Consider the following 21,669-nt stretch of genomic DNA (forward strand, 5'->3'; position numbering starts at 1 on the left):
TTTCTTGTGAGAACTTGATTGCTTTCTCAGAAAATTCGCTTCTGCGTGAATACAGATTGCTTAATAAATCCACGCAGCAAAAACCACATCCAAGTTTGAAATTTAGAAATAAACACTCCTGTCCTTTCCCTCCGTGTAAAAACGTCACTGTCCCAAAAGGAAATGGCCAAACATTGCGGATGTAACAATTCCCAAGAAAAACCCTGTTTTGAGGATCCGGCTCGACTCCTAACCTGCACACCCAAATCCCAATTACACATTGGATTCAAACCCCGTGAGCTGCAAGGTACTTAATCGCATTTCAATAAAGATAATTTGATATAAGTGGTCAGTCCTACCCCAACATACCATTTAGCAGCTGGTTGTCACAAAATATTTGCTGTTATACACACATCCCTTCTTCCCCCCTCCCCCATATTCTTTGGATGTATTCGGCATAGTATTACACAAGATGTAAACTGAAACCTTGTAAAGCGTAAGAATTTAAAACCTCATAAAATTCTGCAATCTTATTGGTATCGTAACTATTTAGCAGATTTTATATATTCTTGTAAACAGCATAATCTGACATCTAATGGCTGAGCTCCATGCCTGCCTCGCCTCGCTTTCCCAAATAGGAATTTTCGTTGTAACTCTGGCAACTTCCCTTTGCCCAACGTGCCCCGTTTCAAAGCCCACCGCCGTGGCCATCAGCTACAAAAGATACAGGTTTCCCCCTCCCCTCCTCCCCCCCCCCCCAAAATGAAGGGGGAACTTCCCTTTTCTTTTAAAAATACCGGTGCTTGACACTACACCCACAAAAAACGTGCGCACCTGTAAACTACCCCCCGTATTTTCTGCATGTATGTGGAACTGCTCCAGAATTACAAAGTAGAAGACATTGGGAAGGGGTTTTTACTTCTTTTTTTTTTTTTTTTTTAATGGGGAAATTGCATTTTGCCCATGCAAAAATATAGCATGAATCTTATAGTCCGCCTTATATACACATTCATCCACAATAAAGTCGTACTTGACTTACGTCCGTCTATGTGAACACAATATTTTGCTTCTCTTAAAAAAAAAACCCCACTCCCTACAGAGATGATCTGCAACATTTTCATCTTTATAGCTTGCTTCCCATTTCATTACTTTTTGCCATCAAGCGAGGACAAAATTATCCTTTTTTTTTTTTTTTCTTATTTCACTTTGCCACCTTACATGTGATCTAATTTTAAGTAATTGAACAAACTGTGTCTAATTTCATGCAGCAAGCAATAATTACTAGACAGCCTCTAGCTATTGGAATTGAGAACTCTGTCTCCATTAAGCAATTTTCAATTGTTCTGGACTTTTTTCCAAACAGACAAGACTGGATAAAATTAGCCATCAGAATAATACAGTCACTGTAAAAATAATTGCTTTAAAAGTCCCAACCCCCAAATTCCTCAAATTGTGGTATGTTTAAGGTCATCTGATTAGATTTTTTTCTTTTTTTTTTCACAGCCTCACACAGCATAAACTTTTAATTTCATGATAAATCTATAATTGCCATAATCACATGACAGCCGGGACTTCACGTAGCTAATCCCTCTTAGCCAAAGGTTCACAACGCGGCAGGCTTTTTAACTACGACTCAGTACAGTTTAAAAGAATCTTCAACGCTGGGCATCCTTATTATATAAAGCTTTCTGCAGCTCGTACGAGTTGTTCCTTTGTAGGCTAAGAAAAAAAAAAATAATAAAAAAAAAAAACAAAAATGAGTTGACAAAGAAGCAGCGTGCCACAGGGAGAAAGGGGGAAACCCCGGGAACTGGCATTTTATGAAGAAATTCAGGCGAAACTGGGGTTCTTGGTCTTCCTTTCACCCGCGCAAGAAGGAAAGGTGCCTTCCTAAAGCTTTCCAGTGGTTGTTGGATAAAGGCACTTGCACAGAGATATGTGTATATATATTTGCATATAGATGTGTGTATTATATTTGCGTGTATATGCATAAAATATATTAAAATATTTATTAAATATATATATCTAAGTCAAACGGTTTAGTTTTAGGTAGTCCTGTGAAGAGCGGGGAGTTGGACTTGATGATCCTTATGGATCCTTACCAACTTGACATATTCCATGAAATATATAAATACACAGATAGCTAGATATATAAAAATATATCTATGGAAGCCTGTGTCGAAAAACACTGTGCTGACTCCAGTCGGTAGGTCCACCTATCACTCTGCATCACTTTGGGATATCAAAGCAAATTGTACCACTGTTCAATAAACAGTGACTTGAGACCTTCACTTTGTTGTGTACATTAGCTCCTACCATTATCTCTTAAAAGCTTAATTATTTGCAAACAATTGATCAAGATGGGAACTGGAGAAAAGAGACGCCGGACCACCGGGAGAGCTGCGATGCATTAGGAGAGCAAACAGAATTACCTTTAGGTCTTATAATCAGAATTAACGATTGGGACCGTACGCGGGGCAGCGCGAGAAGCTGTAACGCTCTTGGCTGGAGTGTTTTCCATTTGATCTGCATTAACACCTCGAGTGAAAGCCATAAAGCGGTGATTACAGATGGGAAGGCTGACCCTCCTTCCCAGAACCAGCCCGGCTTGCGTATACTGGAAGACTACAGACAGGTTTTCTTGCCAAAGCCAGAGGAAAAAGGCAAATCCAAGCAGGGGAAAAAAAAAAAAAAAAAAGGAAGCAGGCAGGTTAAAAAAAAAAAAAAATTTGAAAGAATGAGGTGGAGAACAGATAAGGGCTCCAAAATTTGGCTCTGGTATTTTCCGATCGTGCCCACTGCTGCTGCAGCACTACAGAACAGCATCTCCCGAACGGTATGAGACCTAGTGCTTTTTCCCTTCCCATAAATCGAGAGCTGAAATGCAGATTGTTTGGCACCATTAATGTGTTTTTGAGGCTCTGTGGTATTACTTTTAATAATGACTTCGTACCGAAAGCGATTGCTTAATAACACCATCAAAGTCTGCATGCAAATGAAAATTATCCCGGGGGGATTTGCCCAGGGTAATACGAATAGTTAAGGAACATTTGAAAAGGTAAAAATAACTATGCAAAATATGAGTCAGAGCCGTCGTTTTAGCAGTAACAAAGAAATCAAAGTGACAGAGAGAAAAATGTAACTTTCCATCATATTCTCTTGTCACTGTTTTATGAATGGTATTTAGAGAGCAGCAGTCTTAATAAAAGTCCCTTTTTAATGCAGCCAAGATCATTTCTAGCAAAACAAACAATAAGACTTTTTTTTTTTTTTTTTTTTTTTTTTTTACCACCTTTGACTACAGCCGGTGACTAAAGCCTCCAGGAGATAGAGATGGAAAGCATCCAAGTCTGTCCCCTAATGACACCTCCTTGTCCAAATGTCCTCCTTCCCTCCAATTTTCCACACACCCCCCCCCTGGCTGCAAACGCTAGATGCCAGGACAAGCAAGAAGACTTTATCTTATCTGCAAACCCGCTATCAATAACGCTCCCTCTCTGCCTTGCCCGCCGTGAGCAGCGCGTCGCAATGGTGGGCAGCAAAATATGAAAATAATCCCGCCCGGAGCTCAGCGCTGAGATAACGGGAGGCAAACCTGTCTCTTCTCACCCCCCTTTCCCCGATTCCTAATTCCTCCTGGCACCCAACCCACGGCGCAGGGGCAGGAGCCACCCCCAGGCAGAAGGTTCCACCTTGGGTTAGAAGGAGGTGGTGGCAACCCTCCAAGCGCCCCGTCGTCATCCCCCTCCTTATCGCCACAGCGCCGTCGCTTGGCTGACCGCCCCAGCAGGACCATCTCGGAAGTCCTTTTATCCCCCTCCCTTTCCTCCAGCCCTCTGCCTCCTCCAGAGCCAGGCGGAACGCACCGAGGCCGGATGACCTTGAGCTAAACTCCAGTCAGTTACGGAGAGAAACTACACCACATCCCCAACCCCCCCCCCAAAAAAAAAAAAAAAAAATTATGCCCTCGGGAGCATAAATTATCTATTTATAGTCCATAAACCGTTTTCTAACCTCAAAATAAAAAGAAAAAAACCACTAACACGGTGATTCTCTTGTTTCGGAAGAGCAGCCCAGCCTACACCTAACTCATCAACCGGACTAAAGCCCGCGGTTCGGCCTTCCAGCGACGAGCCGTACGTCGGTTTTATGCCAAACTCTACATCCTTGCTTTTCCCAAACTCGTTCGGGATTAGCCAAGGCGGTGGTGCAGCCACTCGGGTCTCTCCCCTTGCCCTACCTCCTCCTGCTTTGCATTTGAGCTGTTTACATTAGCGATCAAGTTGATCTACGATAATTTTTTTTTTTTTTTTTTTTTAAAATATCCATAATGCTTTCCTATTGTCTCTCAGCTTTATGAATTCATTTTATCGCTGCGGTGAATGCTTTTTTTTTTTTTTTTTGTCCCCTGACTGCACATTATCAAAGGGACACTTTGTGCCTGCCATTTGCATCACAAAAGCAGCGCATGGGGCAGTGGAAGAACAGCGCTTGAATTTATAGCAGTCGAGTCCCGCAGCCTCACACATGCCGGTCGGCCCCCCCCAAAGAATAACCGGGGCTTCCCGCATTCCCAAAAGTAGCCAAAAAAATCCCCCAGTCGGATCTCGCTTTCCCTAAAGTCACGAGATGGCAACCCGCTTTCTTCCTCGGTGTATTCGGAGGGAGTGATAAAGAGGAGGCGTCGCGTCCCCTCGCCGGTTCTGCAGGCTGTGGGAATCGGTCCATAGACCATCCCAGCGACCTGCTTGATATTCAGGCGAAGCTGTAAAAAAGTTGCCAAGTTGAGGTGAGCCGCTAGGGAAGGGAGAGGGAGGGGGGGGGAAAAAAAAAAAAAAAAAAAAAAAATTGACTCGGAAGCTGCAAACTCGATCCTGTTTCTCCCACGGGACCGGCTTGCGTGTCGGAGGAAATACTAAACAGCCAGAAGGAAGTCGTTTTATTAGAAATGCATCTATGCGGCCGGGAGGGAGGGGGGGGGGGGGAAAAAAAAAAAAGCAAAGCCTGGGCAAAGTTTGCACAGCGGAGCGGAGAGCGGCGAGTCAGCCCGATAACGCTGTTGAAGTGTGAGCCGGCTTTGGCATTTAAAACCCCTCAGTGCTTTTGCAGCGCGGCGAGAAAATGCGGTCCACACAACACAGTCACGCCGGCCGCGGACAACGCCAGCTTTTTCCTCCTTCAAAAGAAAATATTTCCTCAACTTATTAGAAGAGTTTAATATCCCCGCAGTAAGGTGTGGTGGTTGGGTTTTTTTTAAGCATAGCACTACTGTTAATAAATCCCGGTGCCGGCCGAGTTATTGAACCGGCAGCAACAGGCGCGCCGTGCTCCGTCTTGTCAAGTTAAAAACGCGCCCAAATACGCAAAGGTGACGTGATGCTACGGCGAGGCCGCTGCGCTGCCCTCCCACTTCTGGCCTCGGCCAAATCCTGGCGAGACGGAGCTCGGCGACGCTGCCCATCGCCTCCTTTACGAAAAGGTTTTTGCGGGCTGCTCCGGCAGCCCTGCCAAAAAAAGAAAAGGTGAGGGAAGGAGGCAGAATCCGACTCCCCTAAGGCAAGCGCAGGGTGTAAAACGCAGAGCCGATACCCCAGAAAGTTTTAACGCCCCCGAACGCGTGGTTCCCCGCACAACCCGATTAAACGGGGGGCGGGTTTGGTTTTGCAGGAGATGTTTTATTTGCGGGGGGGCTCACGAGGGGGAAAGGGGCAACAGCGATGCTTTTTAATGAAGGAGTTGTGCCGGGGGAAAAAAAAAAAACCAACCCGCTCTGTGCTTCTCTTTTTTTTTTTTTTTTTTTTTTTCCCATTTGCCCTTTTGTAAATAATTTTCTTGCAAGAGTTGTCTGTGAACAAGTTTTGGCACTCGCTAACATAAATATCCTTTCCAAGGCTGATGGAGAGAGACATGGTATGGCTTGGGATGCGCTGCCAATACTTCTCTGGTGGCCCCATCAACTTATTCATAATGCAAGCACTCATTAAGGAAAAAAAAAGTTCAGATCATCCCTCGCACAGGATATTACAGAAGTCAGAAAATGGAAAAAACCTTTTAACTCGTCTAATCCGTCCCCTGGCTGCGACAATATTATTCCTTCCATACCATATATTATTACCCGCTGCCTTTTCCAACGGAGCTTTAGCTAGTCCAAGCAACGGCGCTTCTGCTATTTCCTTTTGGAGCCGCTCGGATAAAGCCCGGCGTTTGGAGCTTTCCCCTGGCTCCCACCGGCCTCCAGTTTAAGCTGAGTCTACGCAGCCGCTCCCATGCCATACCCGGGTAATCAAGCGGAGCTTTTCCCGCGTTAAACGTTCCTTTAGTGCCTGTACATATACGTGCGCAGAGCTTGAACGCGCACATTAACTTCTCTAAATACCCCTAAGAAGTGATTTTTTGCTCTGGCATCAACATTATGTGCGCTTTCCCATCCCCTGCCCCGTCTCTCTTTTTGTTTTTTTTTTGCTCCAGTACAGCCTAAAAATAACCCAGGGCAGGGTAATTAAAAGAAAAATTGCATCCCAAAGAAAGAGCAGCAAAACTCTCTCCATCGCAGCCTGCGGCCGAAAACAATGAAGTATTACATCCGAGCGCCGCCGAAGGAACCGAGGAAATGCATCACCCCACTTCCAACTGCGTTAAAAGCTAAAATCCACATCCTCGAAAGCCGGTGTCTTTATCCAGCGGCGGCGGCAAGGCAGGAAGGTGAACCCCAGCCTTTCCCAGGTGAGCGTCTTTTGGGAAGGAAGAAAGATACCCTCCTGGTCCCCGGCACGCTAAAGGAAATCCCGACTCCCTGATAACTCCCCAAAAGCGATGCTGTTGTTTTCCAGAGCCGACCTAAGACAAGATTAGCTCAGGTAAATAACTCCTAACCAGAAGCCCTTTCTCAGCAATAAGTCACCGTCCTTATCTACCTGGAATGACTTTCCAAACAGGTGGGCTTGGAAAGAACTTCGCCAATGTTGGGAAACCCCAGTGCTGGCGGTCGTTATCCCACAGAACTAAGCCGAAAGCTTTTATTTGTGCTTTCTGCTCTCTTTCTTGGGGCTGCCTTCTGAACACCAGGAGCTCCCCGACACCCACCTCCCTGACCCGACATGTTGGAGCGAGTGGGGTGGTGGAGGGATGCTCTATCCAACAAGATCCCTAATATCGCCCGTGGGCTTTAGGAGGGAGCAGGAACTTTAGGTGGGTGACAGCACCCTTGGGAGCCAGCCCCCAAGGAATTTGGGGAGCCTCCTGCCATGAGCTCGGCAGCCTTTTCTCATGGAGGGACCACACAGTCGCGCAAAGAGAGGTCAAGGCAACCACCGCGTCGAGGTGCCAACCTCTGACGCCGAGACCAAGGAGGGGGAAGGGGTTTACATTCGAACATCCTCTATTTGGGGGAGGGAAACAATCCAAACCCAAAAAAACACCACCGAGAAAGGAAATGAAAAGATAAAGCTGCTATTTTGCAACATCGCTTTGTTGGCATGGAAAGTCCTTGAACGGATGCCCCATCCACCATTAAATATTCACAACGTAGCCTTGTACGAGAACGAAGCCCCCTCAACTTAAAAGCAAAACCACAACGTGTTCTTCATTAAAAAAAAAAAATAATAAAAGAAAAGTATTTAAAGATCCAGGAGGCAATAAATAAATAAATAAATGAGGAAGGAAAATGAAAAAAAAACAAACCCAAGCTAGCGAAACATCGCCGCTCTCCGAAGGAGCGGAGACTCTTGGAAGTAGCGTGCGTTCTCTGGCGCTAATTTTCCCACTTAAATTACAGTGCTGCTGTAGCCTCATCTCATTAGAGATCATTGTCCCCAGTAGACAGTTGCGTTTATGGGGGATTCTTGCTGTTCCACACCTGCTGCTCAGGTTGCTACGGGATAAAGCCGGCATACAAACAGCAGTCTTGAGGTTGCTGGACTGCAACTGATGAGCCCAGGCTAATTCAGGGGTGATTATGTAGTTTACTGGACCACTAAACCTCTTTAAGCTTGTAATTACTGCCTATTTGAGTAAAGAACATTCAAAAGCAATTCACTGCATCATGCCTGCCACAGCTGGAAGCAGGCTGCCAGCAGGCTGCGGGGACATTAAAATCTGCAGGGACGGGGACGGGGAGCGCACTGCTCAGTCGGCACCGACGGCGATGGCGGCGGCAGCCAAGTGCGCTCACATTCCAGCTCACCTTTTCTGACCAGGCGCGCTATTAAAGGGGGCGATGAGAACGATGGGAAAGCCATAAAGATGACGAATAACAGGGCGTAATTGAAAGAGAACGGCATTTTAATGGCTCTCCCCCTCTTCCCTCGCCCCTTGTATTGGCTAAAAAAAAAAAAAAAAAAAAAAATTAAAAAAAAATTAAAAATTAAAAAAATTAAGCCTTTTCGTCATGACAAGGGAAGGGAAAGAAAAGGCCTTTTGCAAAAGGGGAAACGCTCTCCGTCGACGTGAGTGCTTCTCTTTCGAAAGTTGGGGGCTTTCCTCATGTTTGGAAGTTTTAGAAAGAATAAGTTTACTTGCAGAGTAAGTCTTGTTACGTATTTGGCAGCAATGACGATGGCAGAGGCACCTTAATCACTGACTCTTGCCTAAATGCTCCTCGCCGAGTCTTTGCGAAACCCTCCAAGAGTATCTCCAGACCTCAAACACATACAAACACCCCCCCCCCCCAACCACCTTCTCACAGCCCCATCACTTGCAGACACCGGGCAATGCCCCAAATCACCACCCTGTGTAACCACTCCGCCCTGCACAGCGACACGACACTCCAGCACAGGTCCCTGCTATCGAGACAAGGTGGTTTTTTATTAAAAAAAAAAAAAATACTAAATAAACATATCTCTGACTCTATTTGCCTTTTGAACCCCTCCACTCCTCCTTTTCAAGGTTGACTCTGCAGCTCTCAAAGTTATCGAAAGTTATCAAAAAAAAGGCTCCCTGGGTTGTTTTGGTTTTTTTTTGGCATAACTGGGGGGCCTTTGGGAGGGGGGCCTGGGGGGAAGAAGAGCAGAGCAAATGGGCAAAAAGGCTGGTAATGGGGATTTTTTTACAAGGGAGTAAACTAAGATTGGGAGAGGATTGCTCCGGACATGGCACTGGTGTGGCTACCACTGAAAAGCCGGATCCGCGGAGCCATTCCACGACACCGTCTCCCTGCTATTCTACTGCCACGTGTGAGGTCCCCGTCGATGGGCCTAACAAGCCGGCCTATTAACTAACTGCCTGAAATGGAGTTTAAAGCCTCGCAGGACATTTGGAGACCCAAAATTCATCAGTGGGGTTTCCCTGTCCCGCTAACGACTGCCACAGCTGCCTGGGAGAACGGGGTGCGGGAAAAAAAAAGCAAAAATAAAGAAGGAAAATAAAATAAACCGTTGCTATCGATATAATTAACCCCGGAGTGAAGGTAAATTTAAGAGATGGGGCTCGTTTCACTCCTCATCTAATAAATCGCCGCGTTTTAAAAAAACACCGACATCTCGTCTGTAGTATTAATCTCACTACATATCTAGAGAGTGAAAGGGAAAAAAAAAAACCACCAAAATACCATGCATGCGTGAGCCTGCCACAACAAACATCAGCTTTTACAGGAGACCATAAAAGCATTCGGGAAGTTTATTCTTAAAAAGCATGTCAATTCCCAGCCACGACAACTCTCCGACGAACCCCATTCGAGCTCCAAAGAGCTCCAAAGAGGCCACGGGCTTCTAATATTATCTGGCCATCGCTCCTATTAATATTCATTAGGCAGGGCTACTTGCATTTTCATAAGCTGCGAAGGTGGCGAAAGAAACAATCAGAATTCTTCAACGCGCCAGCGTTATCAATTCAACATCTGCCAAATCGGAGGGCGCGCAGACCTGAGGTGGAAATCCAAATGGAATCTACCTGGGCTTCGCTTCCCGACACCCAGCCAGCTATTTCAAGGTGCTCTCGGTTTATCCCTCCCTGCTTTTACATCCCCCCTAAGTTTGCTCTCCATTATTTTTACCTTTAAAACGAGCCTCCCTCATAAATCCCCTCCTTCGTTCCTCAGCTCTAACGAGTCCCCTCCTGCTATAAAATAGCCCCAGTTCAGTAAAACGGCATATATGAATAATCCAGCCAAGTTTTAACTCGATAAACTTGACTAAGCAATTCTGCTTTCTGACCAGTGAATTCATTTATCTACACCCATTTAGCGTGTGAAATCCCTTTGACTGGCTTCAGGGTGTGGACCTGTGCAAAAATACAGTCTTTCCGACCAGCCCGGGCTAAAATTTAACTCCAAGGGATGAATTAAGAAGTCCCCAAAAGAAAACAACCGCTCTAATTAATTATTTACCCTACTTAGCAAAGAGACCCGGCTGATAATGCTAATGAATTTAAGGATAAGACAGACGTGTGTTCCCAGGATGATATTTATATGCACAAGGGCACGCGCCAAAAAAAAAAAAGGGTGTGATTTAGATCTCCCGAGAGCCAGGAGAAAGCACATCCTGATTCTCCCCCAAATCTCCAGGTTTAACCCTAAATTAACCGGCATTTCCCCATGAGTCACTATATATTGGATTCTCGTCCTTATAAAAACGTCACTAAAATGGCTTGGACGGTCTCCAGGATGCGACTCTTCCCTTTTTGGCAACCTTGCTTGGACCGAGAGGGCTTCCCCCCCACTAAAAAAATAACCTTTTCCCTCGCCAAAGTCAACGCAACTCTCCACTGATTTTGCCTGGCTCTCAAAAACCTTCAAATCTCTGTATCCTCCCTCGCAGAGGGTCGGCGGGACCAAACTGGGAATTTTCATGGAGAAAGGTGCTTCTTGGGGGTCAGCATAGGCCAATGCTGGGGGTGATGAGCCCTGAAATGGCAACGCTGTCTGCGCCCATGCGACTTTAGATAAGGCCACGGGCTGCGGCGAACTCAGCCAAAGCCTGGGGTGCCTAAAGGATACGTCCTCATCTTTGTCAGGTGAGACCCTCAGTAGGTGTCTTCTACAGGATGATGGATGGACAAGGTCAGGACAAGGATTTTTGGAAGGGGGGTCTTCCCCAAGAAGTCAGGTACAAGAATGCTGTGCCCACCCCATCCTCAACCTGAGCGTCCCCTCCGTCCTCTCCTGCCTGGTCTCCTTCAAGGTCTGGGACATCAAGCACCACACACGTGTGGATGCCTCCACAGATACCACCATAAACCAGACCACCAACATATTTGGAAGCAAAAGCGTTGAGATGGCACATCACTTCCAGCACATGGATGAGGATAATAACATATAATCAATTAATTTTCTCGCTATCAAGTTTAAAATCCCCTTCTCTGCTTCCCCCTCCTTTCAGAACAAAACTCTCTTTTAGAAAGACCTAAATGAAAGTAGCTAAAGACCAAAAAAATGTCACCACTAACAAGTCATAAAGTAAGGAAGAGAGACCAGGCACATTTGATCCTGTTCTACGCACGAACTTTTCTAAGATGACTGCTCCAATTAAAAAAAAAAAGTCAAATTTATCATTTTGATGATACGAAATGATGAACTTGACTATTACATGCATATATTTTGTTTAATGGCTTCATTTATTTTAATAACAAAGAGAAACTAGATCTTTACAGATGAAAGCTTTATTTCATGGCTTCAGTGCAACTGGGATTTTTAAAATCTGTGATGTTAACCAAAATGTGATAATGGATGTTCTCAAGGGCCCTATTTTATAGCATTTTATGCAGAGCCAAAGTATACGCGAGACATTACAAACATGATGTTTAGCCCTATTTTAAGAAAGTAGAACTGACTCCGGTGTCAGAGGCCCCTGTAATTGTTTTCCGTCTGCTTCTCGTTCCTCTGAACATTTACTTGTGTGGCAAAGTCTCGCTGTAGAAATACTGTGACAAAGGCACGAGCTCTCCAAAGACTTGTTCTAAAACGCTATTGAAAGGCACCGTTTGTGGGATTTTGGCTGGAAGGGGACAAGAGCGATCGCAATGCAGCTACTTTATCTATAGCAGGCTGCCTTGAAGGGTCTGCTGCCATCCAGAAGAAGAGGGATACAAAAAAAGATGCTAAAAAAAAAAAAAGATGCTAAAAAAAAAGCTAATTCTGCTACGGTCTTTATGTCGGTTAATCCTAAAATAGAGATAATCAGAAACACCTCATCAAACTTGATCACGCTCTCAATCCTGCGGAGGAACTTCTCATCTACTCCACTTTCTTTTATTTTTTACGTTAGTAGACCGAAAACAGTTGTTTCAGACAACGGCGGCACTCATGCGGACGCAGCACTAAGGATGCTCTCGCTTAATACGATTCATCTGCATATATACATCTTTATGCATGCAGAGGTGCGCGTAGGGGGGGGTCAATGGAGTTTCGCGAACTACGCCCTCCACCCCCAAAAGCAGGGACCCGACCGCTCTTTTTGGGGGGAAAACAGCCCAAGATGGCAGATTAATAGCTGGATCATCCCCGGCTCGGCAGCAGCAAGGCCCCGGGTCTGATCTGCCAAACATCCCCTCCGTCTGCGGCCGATCAGCAGATGTAAGCACACAGGCCCTGTCAGCTTGACATATCATTCCCACGACAATGTCAACGAGTATTAATGTTCAATTATCTGTCCTAGAAATAACCCTCGCCTTTACGCGTTGTGTAACTGGGCGCGTGGCGCCGCGGTAATCCGAACGACAAGGGCAGAGATGCCCGCGCTCACCCGCTCCCTCTGAGTTGGCTTCCCAACATCGCGATGACATTGCCTGGCGGTAGCGTGTGGTCGCCTTCCCCCTTCCTCCCTCTCCCTGGTTAGGGGGGGGGCTTTAGGGTATCTTTTTTATTGGAAGGCAAGTCATAAGGACCCCAAAGACCTCTCTCCAAAGACCTTTCTCCTCCTCTTCGCATGTTGCATGTCGCCCATCAGCACGCCGAGGTACGCTCGGAAAAGACGTGTTTTGATTTCACACCCATGCAGAACCACGAGGAGTTTGCCTCTTTGCTTTTACGGAGGGCCATCAGCCCCCCGTTACCCGACAGCCTCTTTTTATGTCCCCGGCTTGGGTATATATATATATCAATATATATATAATTTACCATCAAATGCTCAACGGTGGCTTCTTCCAGGGCTGCGTCAAGACCAATTCAACCCCCAACTGCGGGACTAGAGCAATCTGTCCAAACGAAACGTTACAGCTTCCCTTTGTTCAAGCAAGTTTAAAATGAGACCCCCCAGTAAGAGAGACGATTTGAAGAACAAACACAACTTCGTTCCTGGCATCTTTTACCGCTGTTCAAATATTAAAATTATCGATCCGGCCAAATTCAAATAGGCCTCTCGGAGCAAAAAGCTTACCGAGTAGTTCTGCCTTTTAAATCAGTCAAATTAGCGCTCGTTCGAATAGGCTGCGCCGGAGTTTGCACGATTCTTTTTTTTCTTTTTCTTGTTGTTACTATGGCCCGGCTTCCTTGAACTAACATTCAAAGGTTATCGCCTCGAAGTTATGCTTGCTAAGTCTTCTTATACAACTCACAATCGGAGGGAGGGAGTGGGAGGAAGCGGTGTGATAACCAGTGCCAGCTTGGAGATAAAGCCCTCCACCTAATCTCTGTTTATTTAGACAACCATCTAACCGCAGCGCCGGGCGGAAAAACGAGCCAGGTGTACGGCTAAGGGAATTTCTCTTGCCTTATCGGGGTTGCATTATATTTTGGGGCAAAGGGAAGCAGAGCTTTTTTTTCTCCTCCCCCCCCCTCCCCAAGATAACTTTGAAAATTGAACTAATCTCAAAGTTTGAGGTTTTGATGTTTGGATTTGCCTGGCTGGCTGGGCTTTTTTTTTTTTTTTTGCTTTGTTTCGCTGGGAGGGGAGTTGACGGTAACAAAGCCCATTTTATTCCGTGCTTTCGTATTTCTGGAGGTTTGCGGAGTTAAAGGTTTGCCATACCCCGTATTTAAGAACGAAGATCCTGCTTTGAAATATTTCCCACCAGAGGGGATTCGGGCTGTTTGGAACAAATATACCTATCACGGGATCAAATCGCTGCAACCCGAGTAGCGTTTTAAATGTATTTCATCCCAAAGAGCTGACAGAGGGTCGGGCCCCCAGCACACCTCCACAGCAGCAGCAGCGCCGAAGCTGCTTTTCCAGCACGGCTGCCAAAATAGAAAAGCTCTTGCAGGTCAGGCCACGAGAAGCAGCACCGTAAAACGTCTGGCCGAAGGATACCCGAGCCTCCCTCCAGCTCCAGCGGCGATATTAAACTGGGGTGGGAAGCCCACGGGTCGGCTGACGGCTCTATTTCCCCTCCCGTATGAGCCCAAAGTTGCCTCTGATGTATTCAAACTCGGGTTTCTCCCCTTTCCTCCCCCTCCCCAATAACTCACCCCACCGTTTACTCGATCATTGTAGGTAGGGGGAAGTGATGAATGTCGCCAAGTGCCAGTTTTTTTGGTGGAAGATGAATAACCCCGAGAAGCAACTTCCACCCAGTCCCAGGCTGCTGTCAGCCCTATAATTGATGATGTTTTTTCACTGTAAGGCGTGGGGACTGGGACACATTAAGCCTCAATAGGGGGAAGTAAACGGAGCGAATTGACTCAGCAACTATGCCTTTTACTGCAGCTTCTAATAAGGATAACCTGATTACTGCCAAATGTACTTTAACATCACAGGGAGGTGTGTGTGGGGGAAAAATATAATAAATAAATCGATCTGCTCAAAGAGGGAAATGCCATACCAGGCGTTTTTTTAAAAGTGAACTTTTCTACTCAGAAGGGTAGGAGCGCGTTTCAGCAGCGTGTTGCCGCTTCTTTCCGAGTCGCCGTTTGCCGTTAAACCAAAAACTGAAGTTGCACCCTTAAAATGCATCCTAGAGAGCAATGCTGCAGAACCATCGCCACAAAGCCAAAGCTGTCTTTTTCCTAATCTCGCTCGCAGACGGCTTTGATAACAAAGAGGTGCACGGCGATGCTCGTGCTGTATCTCAAATGTCGACTTTATGTCAGCACCTTTTTTAGGATGACCGGGAGAGAGGATGCTCTGCTTCCGTGCCAGGCGGTGAGGAAGGCAAGCGGGTGGTAGCCCAGGTTGCCAGGGGGTGACTACGGAGCTGACAGCCCCGGGATCCAATAAAACCCGCCCTGACTGATGGCTTCTGGGTTCCCACTGACCTTTGATCCCTCCTGGTTTGGTCGGGAACAAAAATGCCCGTTCACCGGGACCCTGTGAACATATATTTAACAAAAGCAGCCATTGCCTAAATGATGATTAATCCTTTATGTGTGGTGGGAGGAGGACCGCAGCCATCCCGTGCCACCATACAGGTAAGCGCTGGGCTGTAAAAAGAAAATATATCCTAGCTTGTGTGTCAATAAATCAAGGAAATCCACCATGAGGCACATAAAAATGACTAAAACAGGTAAAGACAATTTTTGTCGCCCGACACGAGGCAGTGCCGAGGATGGCGACGGCCCCAGGAACGATTTCCCTGCGTAGCCGAAAAACTGGTGCAGGGTTTCTGTCACGAGAGATTTGGCGCTGCTCCGACACTGAGGGGCGTCTCGAACAGGCTGTCGCAAAGACGCTGCCGGCTACGGCAACCGTGGAGGATGCTGTCCGGACCCTCAGCGGCAACTTTCATCGCCGCATATTGTCACCATAGCAATGAAGCTGGATGCGGGCAAATGGCGCGGGGTCTGTCATCACTCAGCCCCGGCCCGACAGCCTTCAGCACCAGTCGCTCTCATCCAGCCCCAGCAAATACATCCGCAACAGGCCCCAAAATAATAACCTGCCCTTCTGCAATGTCATCGTTTTGCCGGCGCTGACAGTAGCGGCGTGCGGCCCTTGTACCCCGCGGGGATGCTTTGGTTTATCCCCCGGCGAGTTTTCACGCTTCGGGAAGAAGGGAAAACAAGGATGGAGACAGTGGTACCCAAACTTCAAATATCAGAGATGATAAAGGAGGGGAAAAAAAAAAAAAAGGAAACACAAATAGCCCTAAAACATGAAAATTAATGTTTGAAAGGAATACGACGACGCTTTCCATGCAAGGGGTTCAGCAAGGAATAGGAATGTTATTGTTAAAGTCTCAAGCTCCCTTTAATATTAAACACAGGGTTGTATATAAAAACGCATCCTCCACTCCCTTCACAGGAACAGGTGTTTGGGGTGAAGTCAGGATAACCGGCAAGGTGCGCCGGGCTGTCACCAACAGCGAACCCGGCAAACGCGCTGCTCTGCCTCCACGCCAACACCGAAATCAGGGGGCCCGGCTCTTTTCATGGTCCTCCTTCAAGGGATGCCACGAAGAGACAATCAACTCAGTCTACTTCCCCACTGCCTCGGTGAAAGCATGGCGAGAAACGACAGAAATCAGAGGTGGCAAACACCAATCTCATCTAGAGCTCGTCTGCCCCGTTGCATTAATCAGAACATCTCTATTTTGGGAGAATTTCTGCGCGGGGTCAGTTTTTACTCATCCCGCCCACGCAACATCGCCCCTTCCAATGGTGGCACGCGCAGAAGTTGGTGAGAAAGATTTGACTTGGTGGTTGCCTTACTTAGCTCATCTCAACCACACGCTTCGTATTCTACTTCGTGTTTAGTCATACAGAATAACCCAATTTAACAGCGATCCTATGTATGGCACGAGCTCTCTCACCATTTAGGAAGCCGCCTTTTAACGATATTTAATTTAGATTTGCTTATATGCTACATTTGCTAGTGAACACATTTGGCTACGTGGCTCTTATTTAACGTGTTCGCTGTACCCCCGCGCAGTGCGCAACGCGCTCGCCGGTCCGCGGCAGCCCTGGGAAGACAATTCGCTTCTTGAACGTTTTTTTAAACCAGATTTACCCTTCCAGAGATACAACTACGCAACTAATCTTCCAGGGTGAATGTAACGCCGAAGAACAACTAAACTGAAACGTATAAATTCCATATATCCTTAAAAATATTATTGTCTGTAATTTAATATAACAATATTTCTAGGCCTATAACCTCGTGCGCAGAGGCAATTTCCCAAGCATTAATACTTAAATGGGTCATATGCACCACATCTGTCATTCTGTCCTGAAGTCTATGAGGCACAACCAAGACTCTGCAAGCCTATTGATTTTTCTAGCATTTGCTTTAATTTACTTAACCATTGAGAAATCCATCAGTACATAAAGGGCAACTGTCCATTACTGCCTCATTTGCAGACATTCTTTCCCCTCTTTTTTTTTTGGTTTTGTTGGTTTTGGTTTGGGGTTTTTTTTTTTTTTTTTTTTGGTAAATATTTCCTCTTAAATCGCTGTGTGTTTACAGTGGAAAAATGAATCCGGAAAGTGCTCACACCTGTTTCTGTTCAGTAACTGCTGCACTGAGGTATATGTAATGTGCTTAAAGATAGAATAAATATCTAGACATTATTACATCTGTGTGCAAAGGGTGGTAAATTAGATCCTAATTACATTAACAGGGATTCTGCCTCCCAGCTTAAATTTTACATGAGCACTCTGTAAAAATCCAAAAGCTCTGCTGTGGTTTCTTTACGAGCTGGTGATTACAGCTACTTCCTATGCGGTCACTAAATATTCTGTTTACAAATAAATGAAGAAGCTTTGAGCCAACTTGCCAGGGTAATAATCCATGTTGGTTGGGTTTTTTTGTTGTTGTTGTTTTGTTTTTTTTTTTTTTCCCCTAGCAAACCTTTACCACATAAGCATGGCAACAATCAGAAGCCCTGGCTTCATCTAATTACTCTATCACATAATTTCACAAATTGCCTTTTCACTGGGGAGCCAAGTGCAAAACACGCTCACAGTGGGATTTCAGGCAGCAGCTTTCATTTACTACTCATTTCTTGTTAAATTAAACACAAAAACACCAGTTGTGCGAAAGAAGTCAAAAAGAATGCTTGCAAATGAGCCAGACAAGTGTATCTTATATTTATACCATTCACACAAAATAGCTCGTTGGCAAGCTGGGTTTTTAATGGCACCGTTATCGCCTTTAACCCTTTTAAAGCCCAGCACGAGGCTGGTAACCGGATCATCCCGCCCAAACTCAACCCAGGGTGAAACGGCATCAGGCAGCGCATCAGCCTCGTTAGCCAGCCTTGAGTTAATAACCGGCAAGACGAGGCAGCGCGCCCCGATTCACCTCCATCTAACCCCTCCGGCTTCCCGGTGGTTTCATCCAATCGTAGAAGGTTGAACCCATCATCTAGGTTGGAAGGGACCTTTAAGATCATCCAGTCCACCCATGGACCTCACACTGCCAAAACCACTGCTCAACCGCATCCCCGTTTAACGGGGAACGACCCCAGGCAGAATTCAGCCCACGGATTCCTGGGTAGTACACCCACCTAATAAATCGCACGGGATTTGTAAGCGCAATTCCTATTTCACCCCAGTAGGGCTCTCCGAGGTGCGGGGGAGCCGGCGGGACTCGGGGGCGGAGGGACCTAGAGGGCCAGACCCCTGCTAATTATCTGAGCGCTAACGAGGCTGGCTTGCGAGCTGCCACCGGAGGAACACAAATTATTTTGAAAATAATTGCAGCCGGTGTACCGTCACACGGTGGAAGCGAACCAGAGGTGACGCCGCTCTAAGATGACATCTTTTACATCAACAAGTACAAAACTAAACCACAGCCATTAGTAATTAAAGCTGCTCCTTTCGTAGCACGGGAGCCGGGAGGTCAGGTACCGTTTCACATCAGAAACTAGGCCTCAATGGCTGTAGATTTGCCAGCATTAGCTGCACAGGGAGAGGGAAAAAAAAAAAAAAAAAAAAAACAACAAACCCACCAAAACACATTAACAGCAGCTGTCTGTGTTCCTCGACATTGAAAATCCTATTCATACAGACAGGTGGAGTAATTTAAAAGCCAATGTGGTGCAATTTCGATGCAACTAATGCCACTGTTTACTAAACCGCCACCATTACCGCTGTTTATGAAAACATTACTAAAATTGCGTTTTATTCATAAGAATCCTAAGATCCGGGTTATTACCGGCTTCGAAATTATTCAGCCCCTGACTGCAGCTTATAACTCTCCGGGGTTTTACAACCTGCTGCACCGACGGACCTGCACTCGGGTTTCAACAACGCCATGAAGGGTTTCTCCTCTCCGCAATTCCCGCGCAAGCGCGGCGCAACTCCGGCATCAGCACAAAGTTCCCAGCAAATAAGTAAGGGTTCTGCCAACAAAGCTATTTATTGGCCGGATTCATCTCACACGGCATTTAGCTTCCCCAAAATATCACCCAGGGACCCCAAAAGCTCTGGTTGACATGGATACAGGTTGTCTATGAAGAAGAGTTTCACTTCAAAGCTGACTTTAGGTGATGAACAGAGCGAGCCACCCAGGGCAGAGTCCCACCGTTTCCCTTCAGAGTTCAAAAGAAGTCCTTTGAAAACATATTTCCATCAGGAGCAGACCCTTGGTTTTACCAGTGTGACTCAAGCGACAGTTTAGAGCCGCTAGTGTGACTCCCTCCCTTTTTCCATCACTGGTACATAGAATGTTTTATGCTGTACAGGTTGGATTAGAAAAGGTCAACCAGTAACCAAAAAAAAAAGGAATATTCATGCTGTACCTAAAGTCCGAGAAGTATTTTCTGGGCAGAAGTTTCTGGTTCATAAAGCAGAAGATGCGCTGGTAAATCTCTTAGACCTTGCCTTATTAAAATGATGGCCCACCACTGAAGTGAAACGAGCTCTCTACTAAATACTATGGGTCTAAATCAGGCAATGATGCAAAAGGCGAGGTAAATTAGATAACTACATATTAACTTAAACTTTTTTCTGCCTACTTACTTTCTCTCCACACATATATTTAGCATTGCTGTAGCTTACAGGGGGAGGAGCGGGAAGCGCAAAGATGAGTCTCATCAATATGTTTGCTCGTCTATCGAAAATTGGATTTTCAGCTGAGCCTTTTGGGGGAAGGGACGGCATCACCCACGGAAAATTTTAACTTTCCATCAACAAAAAAAAAAATCCTCCATGCTGCAAGAAAAGCTTTCTGCAGGTAATTCTGATGGGCAGACAGGAAACACAACCAGTTAATATTAGGAATTAGGGCTTCTTGAACACACGCAACGAGAAAAAACGTATAAGCTGTTAACAGTGCGGCTTCTGCGCAGCTGAAGGTAAATGCAGGAAAAGGGGAACAAAACTTTTAAAAAGGGTAAAAAACCAACTCGCTTCTCATGCCCGTTCCGGAACAACAAACAGACTATATCCACTGCAACATCGCCGTTGCGGTTCATTCGAGACAAGGGTTAAGTTCCTGCAAACAGATGTAGGGTACTCTATGCCAGAGGAAGGGAATGCATCTTACACAACTCGATGTACCACTTCCAAATGTGACCCCATTTGAAAGGCAGCTTATCTTACACCGCAGATTAACACATCTCATCAGATACGCGCCCAACTGGTTTGGTGCCTCATATTTTGGCACTTTACCTGATCTGATTAAGTCATTCGCTAGCTTACACGGGTGCGCTGTGAAACTCTTTCAAGAGTTAGGTGATTGCCAATAAAAAAATTAATGCTGGCACTTCTATACATAAACATATCTGAGAATCAACATAGGCTCTTTTGTAGCAACCGTGTTAGAGGACAAGCTAAACAAACAACTAATAATGAACAACCCGAGCCCGTGAATTTATCCTCATTTCCTGCTCACCCACTGCTTGCCAAGATACTGTTGTTGCCTTCGGTGTACTTCATACTGCAAATTATTTGCCAAAATATTTCCGTGGATACTTCCAGATTTACAAATTGGTGGTGGGGCTTTTTGCCTCCCCCGCTCTCCCCCCTTCAAAAACGCGGTACTTGAATTTCGTCCGTCTGCTTTGACGGCAGCGAGACAGCATGTCGTGTAACGTGTTTCCGCGCCTTGACCGGAGGAGGCCAATTTCAAAAACCAAGTTGCACGCGCAAAATATCACAGCTGCAAATGCAGAAAGAAAGGAGAGTGTAGAGAAGAAAGCAAAGCATCTACTGTTGACTTAAAAAATCTTATTACTGCAAACATTCTTGCTGGTAAACTCATTTCCCAGCATATTTATGCAAACAAAAGGAATTCTAGTACAACCAGAGCAAGTGTAATTTAACATCTGAATTAATGTTTACCATGTTTCAACTTTTCAGTATTCCCTCGCTTCTACTCAGATGTGAAAATCTTCTGGTGTGTAAATACTAATGGGTTTCAGCAGCTTCTAAATCATTCCAATTCTTTAATGTGCCGGTGGCTTCCGCGTTGGCACAGCAGTGCCTCCAAGGTGGAAACTGGGGGAAACTGGGAAAAAGATACGATAGCCATTTGGGAATAGATACTCTCTCTCTAAAATCTAGCCCAGGCTGTTGGCTACCTTCTGATTTCAACCAAAATACTCCCCTGGACCACTGCTGTTCCTGAGACCTGCGAGGAGCCCAAGAAGAGGTGTCTCATACCATGTAGTTTAAGACAGCACGATGGTTATCTTCATCAGAAATAAGACTGAATCACAGATATGGAAAAAAAACCAGATGTTGTAACTACACCACACTTCTGAACGTGAGAAGAGCCCAAGTGAGGAATCTGGTTTCCTTGAACCAACTGCCTAAAGCACCCTATATTTTTCCTTTCTGGTCTAAACCCAAAGGTTCGTAGCATAGCTCAGTGCTGGCAACTTAAACAATCTACAGGACAGCATGAGATTTCAGTACGCGAGACATGCGCTTTCCAAGAAAGC

At 45.8% G+C, this 21,669-nt stretch overlaps 1 protein-coding gene across 3 annotated transcripts in view; it reads right to left on the bottom strand.

Annotated features, from left to right (window-relative positions):
* The window catches only part of MEIS1 (Meis homeobox 1), a 115,126-nt gene that overhangs the window by 26,395 nt on the left and 67,062 nt on the right, over positions 1-21,669 (bottom strand). The window lies entirely within an intron of this gene.

The sequence above is a fragment of the Vanellus vanellus genome (genome assembly GCF_965231255.1).
Source record: "Vanellus vanellus genome assembly, chromosome: 3".
NCBI lineage: Eukaryota > Metazoa > Chordata > Aves > Charadriiformes > Charadriidae > Vanellus > Vanellus vanellus.